Source organism: Euprymna scolopes, chromosome 21, assembly GCF_053919585.1.
Source record: "Euprymna scolopes isolate OS-2025 chromosome 21, ASM5391958v1, whole genome shotgun sequence".
Lineage (NCBI taxonomy): Eukaryota > Metazoa > Mollusca > Cephalopoda > Sepiida > Sepiolidae > Euprymna > Euprymna scolopes.
Genome location: NC_136502.1, coordinates 91,882,041 through 91,895,924, shown reverse-complemented (window position 1 = coordinate 91,895,924; position 13,884 = coordinate 91,882,041).

The window sequence follows — 13,884 nt, the reverse complement described above, 5'->3', positions numbered from 1 at the left end:
TTTATTTTTCGTTACTTTTAACGAACTTTTAAAAAGGTCTGGCCTTGAATAAGAACAGAAGTATATAGTCGTCTGGCAATGTCTTTTGAGACTGAAACAATAGATTTATTGTAGCGACTTCTGGTAATTTTGTTTACCTATATATGTGTTATATATATATATATATATATATATATATATGATTGTATTGCTACAGTTTCGTAGATGTTAATCCAATGAAACTCCGATCTTTATAAAATAGTGCTCAATAACAAGTACAGCTGTATATTTGTAATTTGTATAATTTTTTTTATTCATGCAAACATTATTGGTTAAATATGTGCGAACATGTTTCAGCTGAGGTTTCTTTCAAAATTCAGTGTCAGGTCACTAATCTCAAGTGGTTTCAAATGAGATATGCATTTAATACTCTCATCGCTGCTGTACAAGTCGGCTTATATTGCTTCATAAATATTTTAATTCTCTTTAAGGGTTAATTGCTGATGGTCGAGTGGAATGGTGCTAGTCTTGACTTTGTTGACTAATTATCACTTCCTACACCCATGACTGTTTAATAATGAAATACTATTGTCTGTAGAGATATAAAAAAAAATAATATTTATCAAAAATAAATATATATATATTGAGAACAAAAATGATAAGGAAAGAACATAAAGTGTTGATGTTTGCCAGTGCGAGCAGTTTTATAAGTGAAATATTATTTGAGTTTGGCAATCGACCATTTTTATCAAAAATGAATCCTAGCTATTTGTGTCCAGAAAAATTACCGTTCTTCAACTTGTACTTGAAATCCATATTGCTGAATTAGCTCACATGTGGAAACCAAGCGCTCTAAATGTTCATGAAACGATGTAACAATGAAATTATTGTAACGATGAAATTATTGTAACGATGAAATTATTGATGAATACTGCATCTCCTGTTAATCCGGTTAACAGTGCGGCCATTGTTTACTGGAATATGACTGAAGCTCGTTTTACTCCAAGATGTGTCGATTGCCAGAAAGCTTCTTGATTCTCCATCAACTTCCAACTGAAGAAAAGAAAAATCAATGTTTGTAAAGTTTATATTGTAAAAAGATCTTCTAACAAAGGTAACATGTACTAAGGTTCATTTAAACAATTGTTCAATCTAGTGGATAAATTAGCACATCTTCCAACTCTTTCATTCATGTTTTTTTTTTTAGCATATGAGAGCTGTCCATGTGGAATAATTGATTGGTTGTAGTTCCTCATGTTGCAAACGTTTTAACTACTTGTTCACTATGCAGCACAGAGTACCGAATGTTGGGGTTTTAAAATTGGTTTCGGATCAGACTTTAATAGTTATATTTGATTTGGTGCAGAACCCTAGACTCTCCTGCAAAACAATATCTGCATATAAATGATCTCTGACGTATTCGATGCTTACTTGGTTGAAATACTTAATACTGATTGGATCAGCATATTTGATCTTGACAGGTTGAAGTCCGATATAGGCAACCATGCAGAAAGAGTTTGCAGTTGAAGTTAAACACCTGTTTGTGTTACCTATAAAAGCGTACTGTACTCAGAGCGATGCCGTGAAATCTCCAACATTTTGTTTTGTATCTTCACCCTAAACAAGGCACAGTGCCACTTTGATATAAGGGGCTACTATCTGGGACAATTTGCAGGAATACTATGTAGGGAGTTGAGCAGCAAGATGCCTGTTTACATTATTACTGTGTAGGGGTGGGATTTTGCTGCTTGTAAAATTTGTTGGGATATTACCGCAAGAACCTGTGTTATCTACAACACTATCTGGTATGCATATTCTTGGTGCTGAATCTTCAAACTGTTCTGCAAAAGATTGCTAATTTGAGGCTTCTGTGAATTGTTCTTCAATATCAGAAATAGAAACATTTAAGGTGTAAAAGACATGAATATCGAAAGAAACTGCCCAGAAAATTCTGACAATGGCACAGTCTTTATTTTGCATAAGTAACAACTATTCGATTCCTCAGTCTTGTCTAAACCAAGAAAATTGAAAATCAAGTTATCAAAGAGATAACCTGTCCCAGAAAATTTCGTTTCTCCAAAAGACACATTGCAATTGTACTCACTCGTTAGTTTAATTGAGTTACCTAACACATTTCGAGCTATATAATGCGTTTGAGTCAACGTCAGATTCCCATTGTATCCCCGTAATAAGCGTGATGTCATAAGTCGTGCCAAACTGAAAATGAACGGGGCTGCTTTTTATGATAAAAATAAAATCCAGCGGCAGCACCCTAGGCAGATTGAACTGGCTTCTCTCAAAGGAGGAAGTGTCTAGGGAATGTCAAACTCACAAGCAGTTCCCAGTCACATGTATATCCCAATTAGGCAAGAAGACAACAAAGTTTTATTTTTGCAGTTCTTGTAGGGGGGGGGGGCGAGTTCTCCTACATATAGCGCCTGCCATTCCCAAATAATCACCCATTTTGGTACTGACTAAATCCAACGTTAAAAAGAATTGGTGTGGCAACGTGATTGTGAGATTCGATGTCAGTTTTGAATGTCACAAACATAAAAGTTAAGTTTGATTTCATTCAGCCTTTTTTTTCTATGATTTCTTGTTATATATATATATATATATATATATATATATATATATATATATATAGCATAACATCCTAAACTAATAAACTGATCATTATGTATTTTGAAATATATATTTTTGGCAATACGATTAGTAACTTGAGCACATTATTTTTCAAAATGTTACCATTTAGAATGTGCGCCCACTCAAACTCACACCCTCTCTCAACACTGTTAAAATGAAACGGATAACAAAAAAATTGTAGAGAAAAGGACGGCACTTCGTGAAATTTCGAGTTATGTCTGTTCAGACTACATTGAAATTTCTGCATGTTTTTACTGCCATGAAGGGAATTCCAAAACTAGCAGTTTGAAGGAAGATACTAGAGTAGAAGACTTTCCGGCATCTAGGGACTTGCAAAACAGGATGCTACATTGCAGTGATGGGACAGAGCTGGGAGAATGTACACATATCCAAGTTGGTTTACTGTTACATGGTAAGGATCCCGTGCCAGTAAGTAAGGATTAAGTTAGCTAGCATGAATTTTGACAAGGGTCACTCTTAGTGCATGTCAGGATAACCCAGAAGCAGAACCGTTCTCAAGGTTTAACAAAAGATGGGTGACAGGGCAGGGACAGGAGGTCAAATTCTGTAGGCAAAACACAATTGGACGATATGAAGATATCACGTTTTCAGGTTCAAGAAGCGAAAGTGTTCAGTTCACTCTCTCTGCTGGAAGCATGCGAAGGGGACACGCTAATGATGTAGAAATGTGATAAACCCAGCGAATGTTATCTCAATGTCTGTCCATCTGTACATGACTCTTTTTTTTAGATAGAAAATAAATTTAAGTAAAGCACCAGTCATTAGTTTCTCTCTCTTTCTCTTTCTAAGTTCATTCTCTCTGTCGATAAATAATCAAGTGTTAACTATTCTACACTTTCCCAAATGGATTGTTAACTATGCTGAATAGCCAACTAACGATTTCCGGTTTTAATTTCGACACAATGCTGTCAAAACTCGCTACTCCAACGTACAAATCAAAAATCAACAACCAATCTCTGAAAAACTGTGCCTTTTTTTATTTAAACCGGAAGCATCTCATTTGCATATCAGTTGACAAGATCACAAGCATATAAAGAGAAGAAGCAGTCATTTGTTTTTCTTTCCTGTCTTTTTTTTTTGTCTGCCACCGGACACAACAGGCTGCACAAAATCAGATTTGCATCAATTTTTAAGCCATTTAATCACACGCTCTAATAAAACTCTAAAGTTATTTGTCCAAGTTAAACAGACGAGACAATCACGGCCACATATGAAACGCGGCGAAGACGAAAAGAAGCGACCATGAAGAAAAAACACAGGGCTCGTATAAACACCCACACATGTATGTATAACAGGATTTTATTCTATTTCGTCTGTTGATCACTGATTGGTCAAAACGTTACACTACTGCAAGACCGTAATGGTGTCTCCTATAAAGCTTAATAAACATTGCCACTGTCTAGCTTTTTTTTTTTTGCGCTGCTATATTATAAAAACGAAAAAAATATTGAATTTCAAGTGAAACAAATGGTACTTACGTAATTGTCAGGTCTTAAATAGTAACATATCCAAAAATTGCGAAAAGCGATAAGTTAGAAAATAATTATTAATGAAAAAAAAAAGAAGAAATTTGTAAAAGGAAGCGAAATCGCTCACAGAAAAGAGATAAGTTTACATGGGAGTTAATTAAGTTTTGTTGCTTACGTCACGTGACGGACGTAAGTCAAAATGTCGGAAAAAATGTATTCCCTATATAAACTTTATCAAAAAACAGTTTTTCATTAACAATTATTTTTCTACCTTATCGTTTTCCGTAATTTTTGGATATGTTGCTATTTGCAACATGACAATTACGTAGATACGATTTGTTTTACTTGATACTCAATATTTTTTCCGTTTGTATAATATAGAAGCACCGTCGGTTTCATATCCTAGTTCAACCTTGAAAGTAAACACACTGAAACCTGTGAAATTGAAGTCTTGCCATTAATATTAGACATTTAAACTAATCGTTTGTGCAGAATTGCATTTGAAATTTTTTCACAATCGCGATTTACCTCGTGGTTAGAAACAACTCTTCACCGGCTATAAAAACGTTGGAACAAACCAATGTAGTGCAAGATTGCTTTATAATTATTCAAACTCCATTTATATTTTACCAAAATCAAATGACACCTAACTTCTGAATCGAAGAAAATATCGTTCGTAGATATTTGACGCCAATTAATAGCAACTCTAAAATTAAATTCATTATTTACTACAAGAAGTTTAGAACACAAAACCTCGTGCTTAGAAACAACTCCTCACCGGCTATAAAAACGTTGGAACAAACCAATGTTGTGTATAAATTCAAATGCTGTCTGGGAGAATGTAACTCCGAAAATAAATATATGAATAATACATACATTGGGCATACAACGACAACGTTGCCCCGTCGAATCACCATGCATTTAAACAATACTAGCGTTATATAACAATATTTAATAAAAGAACACAACTGTCCAACTTCCAATCTTAGAAAAATCCTCGTCAACAACACAGAAATTATACAACGTGAAAATAATATTAAAAAATTAAAAATTCTTGAAGCGTCATACATTCGAACTCATCACCCTACTATAAATAATATTGCATTCGAGAAAAGCAGCAATGTGTTAAAATGTCTTGCGTAGCGCGTAATGGACGGGCTTTACCAACAGTGCGCACGAGCTTGCTGATTTTAATACTCGAATTTTTAATCGACTTCTCATCGATTATATAGATTTTAAGTTTCCATCACCCAACGCGGTTTAATGTATATTTTACTTTTCACTTTTTAATTTCCATTTTCGCTCCTTCTCACTTTTACTTCCTCAACACATGAAGATGATTCGTGGACGAATCGAAAGCGCTCGTGACAGTAACAATTATGGAACCTTTATTAATATTTTTGATTTTGATACAAAAAAGATTATACGGAAAATCGAAAAATTAAAAAAAAAGAATCATAAAGCAAAGTTTCTCCGTTGCATTTAATAATGTTTGCTTGAATAAAAAAATGCTGCCTAAATATATATATATATATATATATATATATATATATATATATATAATTTTCCTATTTGTTCGTATGTTCACAATTTAATTAAGATATACAAAATGTACTCTGTTTCGCAAATTCATTTTTATACTAAAAACGGACTTTTATACACTTAACTCCAGGATGATTTCTATATATATATACTATTAAAAAATAATCTACATTGAAGAAGTAACCTTATTTGCATATAACATTAAAAAACATCTATTTTAATAATTAGCTCTATATTAATGGTTATTACTAATAGAATTATTTTAATTGTTCTGTTTAGGAATATTATTTAAAGTTGATTTATTTCATTTATTTTTAATTTATATTTAATATATATATATATATATATATATATATATATAAACAGAGCAGATATATAAAATTTATTTATACAAACATTAATTGCTACACATGTGCATACATGTTTCTGTAATCACCTGTTTAAGGGAGACTATCTCTCGAACTTATTGGCCAAGAATTTCCCTCGAAATTAACATATATTTCGGAATTTTGAGATAAAGACTGATAATTTGGATCATTCGGACTACTGTTTTCATCTTGGGTGTTATTCTCACAATTGTTTTGATCGATGTAACCTTCGACCTTCTTGAGGTGCGTCTTGTTTAACTCAGGAATTTGTACTAAATTTCAAATGGAACCTTTTATTTAATCTACCAGGGTAGCTTGCTCTTCTCCAATCATCCATCACCGGGTTGAAGTTTTAAGCAGTTGGCGGATTCAACTGAGGATTGAACCTTCAGTCTCTAAAAGACTGTCACTTAGAACTGATTATAAGTTAGTACTTATATCCGTTGCGCCGTGGGTCCATTGATGACAGATTTAGAACGATTTGTATCCGTGGATTAAATAAAGGGTTCTGTTCGAAATTTTGTACAGATTCCTGAATTTAACATAAAGATGCCCAAGGTGCATCCGAAGAAGGTTGGAGATTACATCGGCTGAAACGCAGGGGGTGGGATAAAATTCCAAATGAGAACAGTTGGACGAATAATTCAAATCTTATAGAATTTATTTTTATTGTTATTTCACCTCAAACAAGACACAGGGCCACTAATCCATGAGGGGCTAATATTTGGGCTCAGATTTGCAAGGAAAACTATTTAGGGAGTTGGGCAGCGAAATGTTTGTTTACATTACACTTGAATTTCTGTATGTCAGTACAGTCAGGGCAGCAGAGGCCCAGTAAGGAATTCTAAAATGCAGCAGTCCAAGGGAATGTTGCTATTCGAGCAAAAGGTTTTACAGCATCTCTTACAGGGATCTCTACAGTGTAGGGGTGGGATTTTGCTGCTTGTAAGGCTTATCAAGAGTATTGACGTCGAGTGGAATACTAATACTTTGAGTTTGTCAGAGCACTTGCTATTGAAATACAGTAGAACCCCGGGATACGGCATTAAAAATTAGTAACAAAATACAGTACAGTATATAATACACATGCATATAATCAAATAACATTATAAATAACACTGTAAGGCGGGGCAAATAGTGTAACCAGTGGCTGGAAAACCATCGTATTCTACATCGTAAGCTGGAAAATATGTATTCTAAGGCCACCGTATCCCGGGGTTCTGCTGTACTTGTAAAACAGGCAGAAGGATGCCAGGTTTCGGCGATGAAACAAAGGTTGGAGTTTAGTGTATGGCCTATTAGGTTGGTAAGCCTTTTTTGAACTCTGTCTAGGAGCGAGAGACTAGTGGCAACAATACTCCATGCATGGGCAAATAGTGGCTTTGTAGAGATACAGGACACTCTCAGGTGTGAGCAGCCTTTTAGCATGTTAGAGAGAGTCCATCTTCCTTGCAGCAGCCTTGGCAATTACCTCAATGTATTTGTTCTAATTCATGTTGTCTGTGAATGTTAAGCCCAGGAACTTGAGGCAATTACTTTCAGGCAGTGTATAATTAGCCATGGCAATCAGTGGTTGAGAAGGTTTCTTGTAAAGGGAAAGAAGACATATATTTAATATATTTCATAAATACTGATCCGTCAAGTTGCATGTTGGCTATAGTGGTTCAAAGTGAACCATTTCTTGAAAGTCTTATGGAAAAAACTGGTGCGTCTACCACTAATTTCTCACTCTTAGACAGGATCTCCCCTCCCCTCCAAAAAAAACAAAAAACGTCTTAAATCTAACAGGTTCTACACTCTCAGACAAGCTCCAACTTCTTACCCACTACATCACTACAATGTTGCATCCCTACGCCTGTTTTACAAGTACTTTAATGGAATGTGCTCTGATGAACCCTTAGCACTTGTGCCCCCTTGACGTGCATACTTCCAACTGACTCAATAAGCAACAAAATCCCACCCCTTCACTGTTGAGATTCCTTGATCTTGGAAAGCCTTCTACCCTAATAGTTTCTTCCTTCTGGCTACTAGACTTTGGAGTTTCCTACTTTCCTGACTGTCATAATCTACAGAATTTTAAATGTAATGTGAACCAATATATTCCTGCTCAACTCCCCACAGTCCTCTGTTAGATATTATCCCAATTGTTTGGGGGGTAAAAAAAAAATCACCCCAAAACAATCACAATGAGAATTGAACCGGTGTTGTATAGCTGGATGCTTTCCTAAAGCCAACAGATCAGAGATCTTTGTGTCTTTTCCAGACACAACCTCGAAATTATCAGCAAAGGTCAACAGTCCTCCTGAGCGAGTGGGTCAGTTAGGTTTTCAGGCGCCTAACGTTTGCCCAAATTTATTCTTTTACGGCAGGCATTTGGTGCGTTTCATGGAGATTCATTTGATTAAGACGAATTTTACTCCCTCCAGAATAAACTGCCAGTTGGTCTGAAACTGATTATTGGTTTTTATTATCTGGCCATTTGAAGGCTATTTACCAATTCGCCATCACCTTAGAACCCTGCAGATGGGAAATGGCTGCCCAACATTACAAAATAGAACCAATTTGATGTCATTTTAATATTGTAAATACTCTTGGGCTTTATGTAAATCTGGCGTATTAACGTTTGCCCAAGTTTATTCTTTTACAACCGGCATCTGGTGCGTTTCAAGGAAAGGCATTTTTTTTACAGAGAAAGTCAGCATTTATCAAAGCCCGGAGGCCACTCGAAGATAAAGGTTAATGAGTGTACAGTGGTTTTCAGAACATCGTAGTAATCGTTAATGGTGAAATTTAGGTATAATTTGATTATTTAAAGGGACGGCTCAACAAGAACTTGTTTATATTGGACTTGAAGACGGCCATGTTGTAGTCGGCTGGAAAGCAGGCCAACATACGGATAGTTCTTGTCTGTCATATTTAAATAGACCTATAAATATGGCTCCTATTATAGTACCTATTTACTATGCCTCCCCACGGGAAAGAGTTAGACACCAGGGCCGTTTTTTAACGTGGAGAAAAGGTACAAAAATAAAAATTGTCTCAGTTGTGAAGGACTGATCCTCCACCGAAGGAGAACAAGAAATGGAAGTGCAGCATCTGAAGAACAGATACTACACTTTGATCTTGACCAAATTATTATATCATAGTAGCCTTTTTACATTATAGTGAAAACATGCCTTTTTTATGACGAATGAATGTTATAAGTAAATAAAAAAAATCTATAAGGATAACAGATCCAATATTTCTACATTGAAAGGCACCGTAGAATTGGAAATACAAGAAATCATTTTTAAAACCAAATTCGATGCTAAGAGATTCTTTCTTTTTCTTTTTTCTTTTTATTAAATAAAAACCATGTAAATCCAACCTTTTGGACAACTTTGGCTTTCTTCCTTGAGTCATAGACATTGTTATTTAAAAAAAAACAAATTCATCATTGTCGAGCTATAATGACAAATGCTGGCCGAAATATTTAATTAATAATGCCTAACAGAGCACGGATGCCGATCCGTGTGCAAAGTGACGTCACGGCAAAGAAAAAGAAAAAGTCTATAAAAAGAACGTGTGCACAGACAAACGATTACGTTCGAGAGGACAGGGGTCAGAGAGGCGGCCCATGATAACGTTTTATTCAGGAAAGTACCGTATATACTTATGTATAAGTCGATCTTGTCTATAAGTCGATGTGCATTTTAAGGCCAAAAATTGTGTCATTTTAGGTATTAACTGTGTATAAGTCGACTGTAGATTCAAGACAAGTTAAATGGTCCGTCTGGTGCCTCTTTCTTGCACAGATAATTTCCTTTTTTTTTTTTTTTTTTTGTAAGACATATTATAAATTATTTCTCGGCATCCGTTAGTGATAATACGTGCATTTACGCAAGTGTAATCTATTTGATTTTCATATATAGACTCCACACGCTACACACTTACATGCAACGAACACAAATGTTGCTAATCAGACATTCAAATCAATGACATGCTGTAGATTCCTGGCGCAGTTACTGTTTTTAGACATAATTTATATCACGTACCATAATAACGTAAACGCATACACTTCACGAGCCGTAATATACCGTAACAATGTGGATGCATGTGTTAAATGCCATTAAATTGTTAAGACTTGTTGAACTTAACACTACATTTCCTAACCTACTAAAAAAAAAAGTCATATCATCACCGAATACATCGTATCGAACTTCGTGCCTATAGCCACGTCTAGAGAGTGAACATTGCAAGAGCTATTTCAATTATTATTAAGCCTCTCACCAAAAAACAGCACATGTGCTTACATGCTGGCAAATGCACTGCAGTGGGGTTCGGAAGGAGTGCGATTAGTTAGTAGGATTACCGGTATACTGAGTGCACAAACAAAATGGCGTTTTCTATGTTATGATTGAGCGTTGAGTCGCTCTTTAACATTTCCAAAAACATTACCTATGTATAAGTCAACCCCTCCCCCCAAAATAACCTTAAAATCGTCTCCCATAAATTCAACTTATATGCAAGTATATTCGGTACCCAGGAATAAATGTTGTTGCTACAACGGGAAAAAGTGAGTCAAGGTATTACTTGTCTTTTGTTACTTGCGACATACTCTGCTACAACGTGTTGGATCCCGTGTGTCTACATGTAAACGTGTGTGTAAAAATAGGTAACGTTACACAAGAACTTCAATAGGATGTGCCCTGACGAACTCATAACACTGGTGGCTCATCGGCGTAAACACCCTTTGACTAACTCAACAAGCAGCAAAATTCAACGCCTTCACTGTAGAGGTCCCTCTAAGTCAAGGAGCCTTCTATTCTGAAAGTTTATTTCGTTCGAACTGCTGAACTTTGTAATTCTCTTTCTCTTTCCTGCTTTCCTGATTTTACTGGTCCTGGATATGACCTTAAACTATATCCGATGGTGAGGCCCCAGTTTGCGGGCTTTTGGGAGTGTGGGGCCACCTTTTAATTGCCATTACTCCCAGGTCCACTCTGACCCAGAGTGGTAGTACCTGTTAGGGTCCCAACTATGGGTTAAACAGAAACCGACTTAAAAAAAAAAAAAATATATATATACTCTATTAAAAAAATTTTCTTCAAAATTACTGGATTCAGGATTAAATAACCTGAAAAGGGTTGATATGCCGTAAAACAAAAACAACCAACCAACCTGATTTTACTACTAACATGCAGAAAATTAAATGAAATGTAAGCAAACGTCTTACTGCTCAACTTCCTCCTTAGAGTGCCCTTGTAGACATGGTCTCTAATTCACTTCATTCCCTTTTATTTCTGTCGCAATTTGCTTATTTGGAGTGAATGTGAATAAAATAAAACTCTGTCTATACATGAAGGTATCAATTTATTTGGACAACTAAGAATAAAGAGTTGGTAATTAATAATAGCGAAAAGATACCAAGAATGTTCGAAGTGAAAAAAAAAATTGTTGTAAATTGAGTAGTTAAGTCTATTTTGGCAGGAACCGCATAGTTTGTCTGCGACTGTGTGTGTAAATGGAGTAGGCATTGTAAATGTATATATATATATATATATATATATATATATATATATATATATATATATATATATATATATATATATATATAAAGAAATCGGCCATTATCGGCATTTGACTTTATAGCTCAACAATGAAAAAAAAAATAATTTCTATAACTCAGTGAAGAAGGCCTGAATCGGCCGAAATATCTGATTCATCTTGTTTCATTTAGTAGAAAACAATCGTTTAGCATCAAACCTGGTTTTAAAAATGATCTCTTATAGTTTCAATTCTACAGTGATTTTCAATGTCGAAATATTGGATCTATTTCCCTTATAATTTTATTTATTTATTTATTTATTTATTTTTCTTCACCACAAACAAGGCATATTCCCAGTAAAACGTAAGGAGCTAATATATATACTTTATATATATGTATATATATATATATAACACGATTCCTATGGATTTTTACTTCTGGATACCAGACTTTTACCAATTTTTCTTGGATTTTACCGTTATTGGATATTCTACTTTTCACTTGACCATCCATTCACGTGAAATCATTTTTCTTTCCCCCCCCCTTCCCTCTGCTTCACTAGTTTTTAACTTTTACGAAGTAAGTTCTATGGCTTACTTGTAGTTTCATTAAATACTTTGCAAGCAAAATCCGATTCTGCATTTTGCTAATTCCTACCCTCTGATGAGAAGGAAAGTATTTCTTTCGAAACTCTGTGAATTAAGGACAATCCACTTAATTTGTGTCTCCTTTTTGAAAAATATATTTTTAACACTTTTTAAAGTGTTTTAACATGTGTTATTAATTATTTGTTCTTATATATATATATATTATAAGCTCTATCTCCTATTTGGTTTTATCGAGCTTTTGCATTTGGTTGAGATTACTTTATAAATATTAATTCTTTAATACTTATAATATACTTTAGTTTTACCATCTTGGATCATTTTGGTAAATTTAATTGTAATTTTTATTATATATATATATATATATATATATATATATATATATATATATATATATATATATATAACTTGAGTTCCTTCAGCTATAATCAAAACCAAAATTTATGAAGAATTCTTGGTAAAATAATTATTACAAGAAATGGAAGGTCATAATAATTTAACGACAGTCACTCGGAAGAAAAAAGATGTAAGCGTGACACACAAAGCAACACACATGCTATCGTGTATATATATATATATATATATATATATATATATATATAACATATTGGCAGTTGTGAGAAGTTTTCTAGAAAAATAAATGTAGCTTACCTTCTGTCTATCAGATTGGTGTAAAAGATTTTGCTGGTTTAAATATGTCATTTTAAATTTAATTCATGCAATTTATTGTATGTATATTGTTATTACTTAACAATATTTAAGTAATAACAATATTGTTATTACTTAAATATTGTTATTACTTAAATATACCACCATTATTTATTTGTAACTTTTTTTCAAATTATTAAAGCATTATTTATATTGTTTTGCAATATTGTTACCCATGTTCACCTGAAAACGACATTCTTTAGTTAACAAAAAGGTAGTCGTCTTCCATCATGATAATGCTCATCCTCACACAACACAACGAAACAAAGATCTTCTTGGAGAATTCGATTGGGGAATTTTGCCCCATCCTGCATATTCTCCTGAACTGGTTCCCTCGGATTATCACTTATTTCGAAAATTAACAAATTATTTAGATGGCCTTATGTTAGGAGATGAGATTAGACATGAGTTAGGTTCATATTTCATATCAAAATCAAAAGAATTTTACAAGCGGAGCATTTATAAGCTCATTGGTAGATAGAATCAGGTTATCTATATATCTATAAAGGTGAAAGTGTGTGTGTGTGTGTGTGTGCATTTCCATATCAAATAACTCTGTTAATTTTCGGTCTAGAGACTTGAGATTTGGGAAAATCTTTTTAATTGGTTTTCAACCAGAAATTTGGCTGTCAAGAGGTCAAAGTTCAACGATTCGACCTTTGAAAACTCTACCAAACTCCTCTGCCAATTTTGGGTCTAAACACTTGAAATTTTAAATGTAGGTTACTTGGACATGGATCAGACTTTTTAATTCGATTTGAGCCCAAAAAAATAAATGTTAATGGGTCAAAATTGGGGTCAAAATTTTAAAAAATTGATCTCTGCTGTCTCTACGAAATTACTAAGACAAATTTTGGTCTAAACATTTGAAATCTTACATAAAGTGTATTCACACATAGGGCAAGTTATGAACAGTACATAGGGCCCGGGCACAGCCGGGCAGAACTGCTAGTATAGAAGAAATGTCATTATTGTTATGAATAAAAACTTTTCAAACACCATTTTTAGGAAAGGTAATT